The following is a 13,519-nucleotide window of genomic DNA, read 5'->3' on the forward strand; positions in this document are numbered from 1 at the left end:
TGGTGAATTTGTACCCTAGTCGTACCTATTCAGTACTGAAATATGTTTTAAAGCAATTATTCCTGCGTATTAAGGTACTGCTCTGTCATGCTGTGTTAAGAGTATAAATACTCTGGTGGGAACAGGAAGGGAATAAAAAAACCTATTTCCTATTCTACACATAGAAAACTTCCTAAAATTTGTTGTTGTGGTGTTTTGGGTTTTTTCTTTTCTTTTGCTTACTATTGGACATACAATTTTAATGCAATTAAACTATACTGTCTAAATTGGAAATCCTATTTTTTTAAAATTATTTGTGAGAAGAAAGGGAATCTAGCTCATCTACAAAGAGAACTCCAGTGCTGGATCAAGCCAGACTCTCATGTACTCGGTTTATCCATGTGACACCTTGAAAAGCAGAGAGAATCAATAACTTTTGGTTTTGACTTAATCTAAGTGGTGTTCAGTCATGTGACTCTGAATGGGGAACAAATTTGCCTGAAGATCTTCAATAGGTCCCTTCTGAGGGGTGTGTCAGTCTGTGGACAGAGCAGGATTTTGCAGCCAGTGTAATTTTCCAATGATGCCAGAATTACCTTATTTCACTGTGTTAGAAAAGCTCAGAGATTGTCACTAGAACTACTTTTTATTTGGAAAGACTCCTTAGAGTTCAGGAGACTGTGCTCCATTATTGTTAATTAAAAAAAAAATTCTCACCCATATAGCCAATTAAAAAAACCCACTTATGCTAAGAATACTAAAGTTGGCATTAAACACTGCCTGTAGCAACGTTCCCCAACACTGCTGGCCCGGGGGTAGTGATACTGAATGAGTCATGTGCTGCAGGCCTATTGTACTTTGTTCTTCCCTTCAGCTAAAATTCAACTTTATAATTTCTTCTGCCTGTGAGGGGTGTTGGAGGGTACCATGGGCAAACAGCGTTCATGAACTGTAGGGATGGAGGGGTGGCCTACGGTGCCTCTCCCTTTGCTGCCTCTGATCTGTCACATTTGTGCTACTCATTATGGACTTATTCCCAGAGTTAACTAAATTCCATGAAAAGTTTCATAAACTGAAAACTGAGCTGGCAGAGAAGTGTGTGGCATGTGCAAGGTCTGTCGTATGATGATGTTACTATTGCGCACAAGTGGGCACAGTTATGCTTTCCCATGCAATTCTGATGTCTTAATAACATCTCAGGAAATTAAGCAAACATACTCCTGTTCTCTGAAAATACTGGGGTGTTTAGTACAATAGTATGTTAAGCTGGAAGTCAGCTTAAAGAAGACAGAAGTTCTCTATCAACCGACACCTCAGGAAGTCTTCCTTTATCCCTGTATCACCATTGGCGAATCAGAGCTCAAATCAGTTCATCAGTTTAATTACCTAGGTAGCCTCATGATATGGTTTGAAACTGGCTCCCTGCCAAGTCTCCAAACCTTACCACCAGAAGTCCCCCCCCACCCAAACCTCAGGGAGAAGAGGGAGAAAAAAAACTAAGAAAACCCGAAATGAGAGAGAGACAACCAAAGTGAGATATATAAATATATTTACACTTATATACAATTAAAATATACAATTTCACAAGGGAAAAGGGAAGGGGGAAGGGAAAGGGAACAAAAACTAAAATAAAAAATATATATATATCCCAATTAGTGACCCAATATCTAACAACTAAAAGAGTTAGCAAAGAAAATAGCTCACTACTCTCCTGGGACAACCGAGAGTTGCTCCGGAACGATCGCCGGCAACCTCTGTCTCCCAAGGTCGGCAAGGCCTAACCAGGCCTCGCTCCCCAACACGGCAGACTCAACAGCAGGGAACCTGCACCTCCAAACCGCCGGAAGGAAAGAGAACGAAGGCCTCTCCTCCTTTCTTCTTATAGTCTGGCTTACGTAAAAATCGTAGGGAATACTGGGTAAATCTGGACCCTTCCTTGGTTACAAACTGGTCACCAAGGAAGGCCTAGCCCAAACCACCACACCTCATCTCCTCGGATGGTGAGATTGACAGAGAGATAGACAACAGGTTAGCAAAGGCATAGAGTGCTTTCGGAAAGCTTCATAAAAGAGTTTGGCGAAATAAACACCTGAAGAAAAGTACAAAGATCAGTGTTTACAGAGCCATAGTGCTGTCTACTCTCTTATATGGTTCTGAATTATGGGTCATCTACCGCCACCACCTGCAACTCCTAGAACGCTTCCATCAACGCTGTCTCCGTACAATTCTAAACATCCACTGGTCAGATTATGTGACCAATACATCTGTTCTAGAACAGGCAGCGGTTATGAGTATTGAGGCCATGTTGCTGAGAACACACCTGCGCTGGGCAGGGCACGTCTCCAGGATGAAGGACCACCGCCTCCCCAAGATCGTGCTCTATGGTGAACTTACCACCGGCTGCCACAAGAGAGGAGCCCCGAAAAGGAGGTACAAGGACTCCCTGAAACAACATCTCAGCCTTGGCCATATTGATCAACATAACTGGTCTACTCTGGCCTCCAATCAGGAGGTCTGGAGACACAGCATCTATAACGCTGCTGATGCTTTTGAGAAAGCACACAGGATCACCCTTGAGGAGAAAAGACAACGCAGAAAGAATTGTGCCTTGCAGAATATACCACCTAAGGAGTCTTTCTGCTGTGCCTTTTGCAACCAGACATGTCTATCTCGTGTTGGCCTTTTTAGCCACCAACGCGCTTGCAACAAACATGGGTAGAGCCCTTCCCAAATCTTTGTTCGTGAAGCCTAGCCATGATGGTGTTAAGCTGTCCAAATTCCAAGTTGTCTTTTTTAAAATGCTAAACTTGTGTTTAAACTCCATCTCTCTAAACAATTACTAAATCCAAAAATAGATTTTGGATCTTGTATGAGTAGAGCCTGTCACATATAGGTACATTGCACGTTAACGCTGCACACTAACTGTGAATTACATGATCAATTCCAAATTGTTGGTTTTTATCCACATTAAACAATTACAGATGATTGTCATGACTTTCGTTCCTCATGGGTTGTTGAGGCAGGTTAATGTCATAATCTGTATCCTCTTAAGTGTCTCATCATCATGTTGTGTAGTTTAATATTTACATAGATCAAAATATTCACTTTTTCTCAGGTTCTCTGATGTCCAAAAACCCGATACTAACCCAGCACAATTCATAGTCTGATGGAGAGTTGTTGATACTACTAGAAATGAGTTTGGCACATTGATTCATGAACACTGTTTCTATTGTGAACTCATTGGAAAGCTCATGTCACATTAATGTATGCCATCATTTAAATGAAGTGTTGGGTAAACCTGGAGCTACTAACACTTATTTTCCAGGCAAAAATTTGCTCCTCTAGAAAAACCCTATGGATTTGGTTGTGTCTGCTACTTGAGGCCAGATCAGATGTAGTGTCTAGTTTAGAGTCAACGATGTTACATCTTGCAAATGTTAAGCTAATTCAACCCCAAGTGGTGGAAAAGAAATTCCTTTCAAGTAAAATTTCAAGGATGCCTATTTCATGAGCTTTATTTAATTGTTTTTTTCTCTTCACTAGAGAGTTGGTTCAGATATGAACAGATTTAGGCATGAAAATTTCATCCTAAGTCCTGAAGCTTCTAGACAGCAACTTAAATATATATATATGGGGGTGTGTGTGTATATCTTTCTATATCTGTCTCTAAATGTGCTAATTCCTATTGTCCTCAGTGCTGTATCTTGTTTTCCAAATGGCAGTAAATTGAGATTTTTTTTTTTTTACATGCACTGAAGAAAAAGAGTTGTGCCTGAATTGTCTCTGTGGCAATTTATAAGAGTATGCAATTATTATTTTAAATACTGGCCAGCTATGTATCTTACTGAAGGCCAGCAATAACCATTTTCCCTACCCTTGGTATTTCACTGCTTTGCTTGGGAAAATAGATTTGTGTTTCACTTGGAAATGTACTGAACACCTTTCTGTGAACCTGCTACAGAAAGGGCTATTTCTACCTATATTTGGAAATGGCAATGTACAGTAGAAAGTGGTGTTGCCCTGGGAAGGTCAAGACTTCAGTTTAAAAGCAAAATGCTTTTGCCAATAAAGCTGGTGTAAAACAAACTTGAGTTTTTAGATGTTTGCAAATCTAGGGCCTGCTGACTGCCAATGCTTCATGGATGCAGTATTGTAGCGTTGATTTAGCCTAAAAGTGCTGATACGTGGTTTGGCACAGGCTTAAGCTTTTACTGTGTGTGAGGTCTAACTGGAAACCATTATTGTTGAAGGAGAGAATTATTTATATTACATATTAATTTATATGTAATGAATTTTATACAAGACAAAATCATTTTATGCATATAAATAATTTTCAATATATATACACATGCATATGCTTGTCAGTGCAATGCTATTAATTATAGGCCAACTGTGACCGTCTGATCCTACAACATTATAGTATTCTCAGGTGTAACAATTTATGCGTTTTGTTGATGGGGATTTCTGCAGTAATGTCTGTATTTCTTTCAGACATAATGCCTCAGAGCTCTATAAGAAAGTCTAAAGATTCTGGACTTTTACTAGCCTATTACAAAAGACCACCATTAATTTTTAGGGAATAATTGAAATAAAGTTTGCAAAAATCTAGGCATACCTATGTTATTATGACCGTACAGATGCAAAAAATCCCTTCATAAAATCAATGGGTATGGTTTTGAGCAATAGATAGACATTTATAATTCCTTTGAATGCAGTGAGTTTTGGAAATAGGCTGTAACACAATGGAGTTAGTGGCTTGACTTTCAGGACTGTTGAGGTTAAAGCTTGTCTTCTGTTGTCAAAAAGAAACTCCTATATGACAAAGATGCTAGCAGTTTCAGGACAAGAATCTTTTTGAGGGGAAAATGGTTAACCAGTTTTCATCTGTGATCAGTATAATATGAAGCTGATGCGAAATCTTTGCTATAGCAGTTCCCATGGAGGTGATGAGCTGCTAGATAAAGGGTTTATACTGGTGTTATTTTTGCTCCTTCACTTGTGTATTATGTGTATGTGATATAAAAGGGACTTGAATGCTTTCTTTGTTTCTTTTCTTCTGCCTAAGGGAGCTTGCAAGCTTAATTTTTGGTGCGTGCCAGAGAGTCTCCTACTCTGATGACTCTTTATTCACAAGAATTCGAGTGATGTCTCCCAAAGACTGCATGTAAGTTGATGTTGTTGCCTGAACAACACCAACTGAAGATTTTTTTGTTGTTGTTGATGAAAGGAATGCTTATCTTTTTGGCTATGCTTTTTGTTGAATCTGAAATTATCTCTGAAATGATATTTATGTATCATGATTGTATAACCACATTCAGAGCTTGGGGAGTATACAGAGGCAAATTACTGTAAACAGTAGTCAGATAAAGAAAAAAGACATACCCAGATGGGCTGTGATTGCTAACACTACAGTCAAGCACCATGAACATGCAGATCAAAAAAAGTATGGCTTGTAGCTGTTTATGGAAATAAAGCTAGGAAGAAGCTGTGAGGAGCAAAGTTTAGAGATAAAAATGTGTAGGAATCCAACTTGCAGTTGAGGGCACAAAAATATCTTGGGGACAATAGATATTCCTCGCTTCTGAAAAGGCTTTTCTCTTCTTCTAGTCAAATATTTAATGAGAAAAATACCTCACCTTGGAGCAGTAATATGTTGTAATATTCCTTAGTGCGATGAAAATCTAGGAGGGTTAAGGCAACTTCTCTAGATGAAGTTGATGGAAGCTGTTGTGTCTGATCAAGAAATGATCAAAGGGAAATGATTTCTAGAGATGTGAGCTTTCCTTTTCTCTACTACTAAGCCAAAGAATGCCTAAATTGTCTAGTTTCTGAGAAATATAAGTCTGGAAGCGTTGTTAAAACAGATTTTGCAAGTGTTCACTGATCTTATTGATCTTTTTAGATAGCGTACATAGTAATGGTAGAAACAGCCTTCAGCAAAAGCTAGAAGAGACCATCAGAAATGATGGAGGGAGAAGTTGAACCTGGTGACTCTTGCACTTAATGAAAAAAACTTCCCTTTTACTAAAGTCCTGTCCTGTCTACATGACTGCTGGCTGTAATAACTGAGTATGTTGTGTTTAATCAACTTTCTTCATGGAATCTGTGAATATCCATTTATAGATTTGTGGAAGAGGGGAAATAAGTTACTCAGTATATTTGAGCATCTCAGGGTCTTTGCTCAGGATAATAGCAATTTGATTCTCTGTTTAGGCAGAGCTCTCCCTGGTTTCGTAAAATTCTTGATGTACATGAATGGAAGTGTTGGAATTAATATTTTTCTGTGTCCCAACCAGAACAGCTTTCATAAAGCCAACAAAATTGGAGTGAGTGCCTTATGTGGGTGTTTTTCTGTGAATATGAAAATGTTAGTTTTCAGAAGTTTTCAAACTGGCTGATGCTGATATTGTGGTGTATCTGGCAAATATTTAGGAAGTACTTCATTTAATGACAAGACTGTCTGAGCTATGAGCTAGGACTAGGGACATTAGCTCTGTCCTTGAATTGCAATCTTATCTTGCCATCTATTTATTCTATTTGTTACTCTATACTTCTACCTTTAAAGTGGCTTTACTATCTCTCCTACTGGATGTTTTGAAGGCTGGCACATGTATGCTGCCTTGAGCCTTTTGGATCGACAGCAAAATGGAATTGCAAAGGTTACTAGCTTTACTATTTGCTGGCAATCTGGAAAGAACTTGTATTCCTAAGGGTTAATACAAAAATAACTTTAGCTTAGCACAGTTGTCAGCCAATTTAAGGTGAAGATTTCAGAGATTAGTTCTGACAATCCTGTGGAACACACCATATGTCATCTTTTGAAAGCTGAAGAGAGTATTCCTTCTGGTCTTTGTTGTGAACTTAATGAGGTTAGAGAAATGTCCTTTGTCTTTTACAAGACACAAGGGTAGAAGGCCTTGATTTGAAGAATACTGATCAACAATGTATCTTTAGTGAGAACCAATTGAATTATGCTGCTGGTTTTGTTCTATGGTGCCTCTCAATAACAGTTTCATCACAGAATTGTTTAATTGTAATTGCTCATAAACCCCACAGTTTGTTACAAGCCAAAGTGGAATCCAGTAAGGATGACTGATTATTAGTTTTGTGTTTGCTTACTGCATTTTAGGATATCTAAGCCTGATGGGACAGACTAATAGCTATAACAAAGGTGTAGGATCTCTCAGCTGCAGAGCTGTTTCTGGTTGGGAATCACTGGAGGAATGAGCCACAATCTTCCTCTGACTGAAAGAACTGACATGTCAGCATCCCTCAGGCCAATTACAGCACGATGATGTTTTCATTGTTTCACGGCTCCAAATATAATGAATGTTGCTGCTATGACAGAGAAGTAGTCTTTATTAGGAGAAAAGAGACTGAAAATAAATTGTGCATCCAGCTGCCTTGCTGACTGTATTTTTTTACTGCCTGGGTCTCTTAAATGACAGCTCGAAAGCTACCTAGTTGCTGCACTACCAGCTCTGATCATTTTGGGTATTTGCATCTCTTTCACCTACCACCTAGTTAGCCAAAAATGCTTCTAAGTAAAGTTTTGAATATTAGAAGATCCTGAGGAATGAATCTTTATGATTTGACTGTTGTTCTTATGTAATTAATATTATGTACACCAAATTGAACTAAAATGTTTGTATCTATCTCTAGCAAGTTACTGTTAACAAATACTTGTAGATATTTTCCTTCCTTTTTTTAATAAAAATTTCCTCATTTTAAACAAAAAATGTTCATAATTTCTGCTATTTATTTGATCTCTTCTTTTTTAATCAAACTTAAATTTTGAAATATAGGATGTAGGGATGATGCTAGGTTCTTCTTTTTAATTTAAAACTAAACCAGGAAAATAAAGGACAGCTTGTCACTTATTTCTCATTCCAGTTGTTTGAAATACTTTCAATGTGAAATTAAAAATATGTCATAAATGAAACCAAGGTGATGTTAAAAATAAAGCACTTCTTGAGACTGTTGGATTTAGATCAAGTGATTGGAAGTTTTTCCAACTTTCTGATTTCCTAGGTGATGGTGTTTAACTTCTCTGTGTGTTTCTGCAGCCACTCTCATAACATTTTCTTATACTTTGCATCCGTATTTTTTTATTAAGTGATATGTGGAGGGAGGGGAAAATTAAATAAGGTGCATCGAGAGACACTGACTCCTTACTTATCCAAATGCTATCAGACTATGAGAAAATGTACTTTCTGAAAAGAGTAATAACCTGCAGAATACAACACTGATAAATCAAATGGATTGAAGTCTGTGTATATTTAAGATGAATGATCAAAAGAGCCAAGTGGCACAAAGCAGAAATGGGATGAGAAACAACAGTAATAATGATGGCAATTAGTTTACTTTCTCTGAGAGAACAAGATGCTTGCTGCCAACTGAATATCAAATTGCCTGGCAGCTGGGGATGGTGCATGAGGGGCAGGAGCAGAGTGGTGAATTGGCAGCAGTTATGCTTTTCTTTGTTTCCCAGAGAGGTTCTGGGCCTGGAGCAGATGGGAGAAGGACATTCCTTCCTGCACATGTAGGGCTGACCTGCCTTCCAGGACAGAGAGGTCTTGCGCTGGTGAGCTGAAACTTCCTGCAGGTGGCACTTCTCAGGAGGTTCTTCTGGAAGTGCCTGAAGCCCAAATCCCAGGGATGAATTAGTACTTTCCTAAAAGCCAGAATATCAGGATGCCTTTAAGTCTGATGAGATGAGTTCTTGACAAGGTGAATGAGATGGGGAGAGTTTGATGAGTAGCAATGGATGTCTTCCAGAACACAAGATTTGGATGTCTGATTTCTACATTGAAAATGTAGCTCAGGGTGATGGCTCAGTCTGCCTGTGATGTGAAACACAAAGTAAGAAAACAGCGATGTGCCTGCTGAACAGAGAAAAGATAGAAGGCTAGAAATGGTGCTCTGGGGCTTCTGGCTTGTAGGAATGGATTATTAGTAGTTAACTATCAACGGAATTTAAATTCTCTGATGAAACTGTCCTTGGACAACTTTGTAGGAAATACATTTGGGTCTTAAAAGGCAGCTAAACTAAACTAAGTCATCCTCTCATATTCCAGAAGCTAACCTGTGATGAAAATTCTTTTCATTGAGCAAAGCTAACAAGAACAGCTTTATTTTTTTGCTGATAGTAAAGAATGTGTGCAAGGTATGGTTTTTTTTTTTTGTACCAAAATTATTTACCACATCTTTATGATGTAATCACTCAAAAATGGCAAAGTTCAGGGCCTTCCTAGCCCAATTTTAAGTAAATGAAGTGCATAAGACCTCTGTCTGCTTAACAGAAACCCTTTCTCATGTGGAATTATTATCTAAGTTAAAAGTACTTCGATGTAAATTTTGTACAGAAAAAAGCAGGAACAGAGAGATGAGCCTTTGCTTTCACAGCATGCATATGATTTATCATGCGTTGCATTCTTTCCCTGGGGAAAGGTAGGTCAGCTGAAGCATGCAGTGGGGGATGTAAGGTGTTTTTATGGGGTTGCTTTTTTTTTGCCTCATTTCTGTTACCATCAAGATATGCTTTGTACACACGCATCAAGATAGCTTTTGTTAAGACTGCTTTAGAATTAACACTATTAAAAGCAAACTATTGGATTTAAAATTTCTATGTTGCTAAGATGAGTTCTCTGTTGTGGTAAAAAATTATAAATTATTTTCACAGAAAAGACAAATGCATGAAAATACTTGTTACTGTGAGAGACGACAGTTCTATGGTATTATATTTCGAAAAGCTGCCAAAAAATACTGTATGAATAACTAGCAATGCTCTGAAATGTCTAGTGCTGTGCCTGCAAATTGCTCCTTGGCATGAAATGTGTTTTGCAGCTGTTATAAAGGTACATCAAAGCCTGGGCTGGGGGAAAATTCAAACTGGCAAACAAAGAAAAAAGTCCTGGGTGCAAAGAGTTGATCTGCCCAGAGTGAGATGAAGCCAAATATTGTTTGTTCTGCATTGTCTGACAGAAGCATTGAGAAAAACTACACACAGGCCAAATTCACTGCTTGCGTAAACAAGCTGAATGTCACTGGAGTCAGCTGTTTGCACCAACAGTGAATTTGCCTTCCAGGTTTTAAATGATTCTTACGTCTTTTAATGTCAGAACATAAAACAACACTCATTAGAGGGTTTAAATTAACTAATTATGCATGTTTCATGTTTCTCACTGCAGAGGTGGGAGTAAGGCTCCTTGTTCTACTGGGGAGCCTCCTGCCCTGGTTTGTGTCACTTGAATCTGGCACAGGGAGGTTCTCTGGGGATCTGCTCAGGGGAAAATGGATATAAAGGGTGGGGATCCTTGCCTGAATGCAAAGACAAACCCCTGGAAAGGCCCATGGGGTGCAGAGTGGGGGTCAAACTGGAGAACACAAATGAACTGTGAGGCTGCAGTAGGGGAGGTGAGGAAATGTTTTGATTCTCTCTCTCTTGACTGGGTCAGACTTGGGGCCCTTGGGTGCTGCTTCTCCCAACTTGTGCACATGCCACAGCCCTTAGCTCTGCTCTGTCAATTCAGATCAGTCCTAGGGATATTTTGAACAGACTGCTCTAAGGCCCGCCTTAATTTTGCTTATCTTTAGCCCTGTTGGGTGGGTGGGTGGTGTTGGGAGCCTACAGGGAGGCTCAGTGAGGGGCCAGAATTAGTCATAATTAGTGTTGCTGCCACCCATGTCAGCCTCCCCTCTCTTCCCTGCTGTTGTCCTGTTATCCTGCAAGATGTGGAGGTAGATGAACAGGAGAATAACTTCTAAGTAGTTAATACTTTGCAGGATGCATCCTGACATAAGGGACCTGATCCTCACCACATGTAGAAATATGATGGTAATTGAAATCTGGTTTATTTTTCAAATCCCTAAGTATTAATACTAACACATTACTTAATTTACAAGCAAAGAGAATAGTTTTGCCTGATAACAATGGCGTAATATACCATCCACATCTGTTAGTAAGGTCCTCTGGGATCTTCTCTCTATTTAACTCTCTGTGTAATCATCTTGCTTTCACTGTTGTTGGGTTTTATTTAATTACCTATCTTCCGACAAGGGCAGAAATTAGTCAGGGTTTTTTATTTTATTTTAATGGTTCTGCTTTAAGTGACATGATATTTTCGAAGGACCGATTGTTTAAAATGAAACAATATCAAAAACCCCTCCCTTCCTAAAACAACTAAATTCTTTAGGAGGGACAAAAGCTTGTTTTTTTTTATTTTCCATCTGGCCATCTGCAGAATAAAAATGTAATTCTTCTTACTTTTTGAACATAATTAGTTTTCTACAGAATTTTTTTAATACATACAATTCTGTGTTTTGCACAGGCACAATGAAACATTTTGCTTCAGAAAAATAATTCATAGTTGAAATGTTTTGGGATGAATTCCACTTAATCTTGTTCTTATCAGCTTCCAGATGGGAACTAGATGGAACTTATGAGCGATTACCTTGCTTTGCTTTGTCTTCCATGGCATCATGTCCTGCAGGAGGGAAAACCAATAAAAATAAATTGGAAATCCCTATGACATTGGGAAAAAGTATTTTTCTGATTAAATTGTCTCTGCTTCTTAACCTTTTATTACATCTTTTATTGATTATTGGTGTATACTGTGCTTTATAAAACATATGACAAAGACTACCCTGTGTGGCTCCTGTAAAATACCTGAAAAATGAATGAAGGATGAATGAAGCTTAGTGAAAGACCATGGACTTAGTCCCCCACAATCACGTTTCAACAAGGTGAGTTTTTAGGAAATATTTGAATGAGAAGTAATAGTTTGATATCTGTAGAGTGCTAATGAGGGGAACAGCAGTTTTCTATTTGCCTGGCAACAAAAATTTAAGCTCCCAAGTGAAAACTTGGCGCTGGGGCAGAAATTGTGATTTATTTGAAACTGATTCTGTATATAGTTAATATGTTTGTTCTAAGGATTTAGCTTCAGTAAAAGACATAAATTATTTGGCAGATGAGGAGCGTTTGCAACATTAAATAATGAAGGTTAATGTGCCAAAGCCGATTCCCATGTCAGTGCTGCCCTAGAAAAAACAAACTCTGCTTGTGGAAGCTGGAATAGGACTTTGAGAAACAGGCAATTACCCTCTGATTTAGGATGAATCCCCGTCCAGAGCCACTGTGAAACACACTGGTGCCACTGATCTGAAATACTGACGTTTCCTTGAAGGAAGCTGTAGCTTTTTATCTAGGAATGGTATAGAGACAAATATCTCAGTAGTGCCTGAGTAAGTAGGAGATTTAAGAGATGGGGATGAAAAAGCTGGTTATATGAACTTTGTGTTTTGGCTTAGTAGCTTCCTCTACTGTGACAGAATTGCTGTTTGTGAGCATATTTAAGGGCTCAAATTTCCGTATATAAGTGAAGTTTAATTCTGTACATCACATGCAGGTACTATGAGGAAAACTACTTGAATGACTGAAGTGATCCATTTATCAGTAAATGTTGCTCATTAGAAATGACTCATGGTGAACGCAACCACTAGAAAAAAAACAACTAAATAAGCCCTCTATTTACTTGTCTGTTTCTGTGTGATTTTTCTTTTGCACATAAATCACAGACTCAACCTGTTGAGTTTGAACTGCTTTGGATCAGGCCCTTAATGTGATATACTCTAATGGAAGTAGATCTAAATCTACGTGGAACAATGATATTTTGAAAACCCTGTTGTCTGTCAGTAGGTCCCTTCTTGAGCTATATATCTTGATTTTGAGACCACTACAGTCAATACATATATTTTTCTACAGGCTACCATTAAATCAGTTGTATTTCCCAACTGTTTTTTACTGCAAAGTGATATAAGAAAGAGCTATAATTTTTTTTTTTATTGGAGACAAAGGCAGAACTGCTGGGAAGAGGACAGAGAGGCAACCATCAGAATTTCACATAGAAATATAAAATCAATTTGATAAATAAGGGAAAACTCTGGGACTTTGATCATTATATTTTCTGAATAGAATCTCTCTGGAGCCTGTTCATTTTACTTGGCTTTATTTCAAAAGTAATACTGTAAATTTTGGGAGAAACTGGAGGTATAGCCTGCAGATTAATGGCACTTTGTAAGGAAGTTGCGTTCTATGTAATATGAATTCTATGTAATATGTGTAGCTGGATATTTCTAAAGCAATTCAAAATACCTTGTAGATCTAGGTCTTAAAGTTTCATTTCCATCTGCATTGACTACTTTAGTAGGTCTTTGGATAAATGTCTAAAGAGCTTGGAAAGCAGAATAAGTATTTGATCCACTGAAATCTTCAGCTTTCTCCCAGAAAAAGATCAAGTTATGAGCAAATACTACTTTTACTGCTGCTTTCACATGTATGAATACTGCTTAAAAGACGTCTATAATAATGTTCAAGGAGAATGGGTGTTGCATCTATTATGCAAGTATTATAGTGTTTCTAAACCAGATAAAAATAATGTACTCAATAGACACTACAAAATGAACTCCAATCTAATTACTCTCAACACTATATTATATCACTCCCATTTGCACCTCGCTAATGATTTCAGATGTTCAA

This window comes from Pipra filicauda, unplaced genomic scaffold (genome assembly GCF_003945595.2).
Source record: "Pipra filicauda isolate LSUMZ 115617 unplaced genomic scaffold, ASM394559v2 scaffold223_size1779592_pilon, whole genome shotgun sequence".
Classification (NCBI taxonomy): Eukaryota; Metazoa; Chordata; class Aves; order Passeriformes; family Pipridae; genus Pipra; species Pipra filicauda.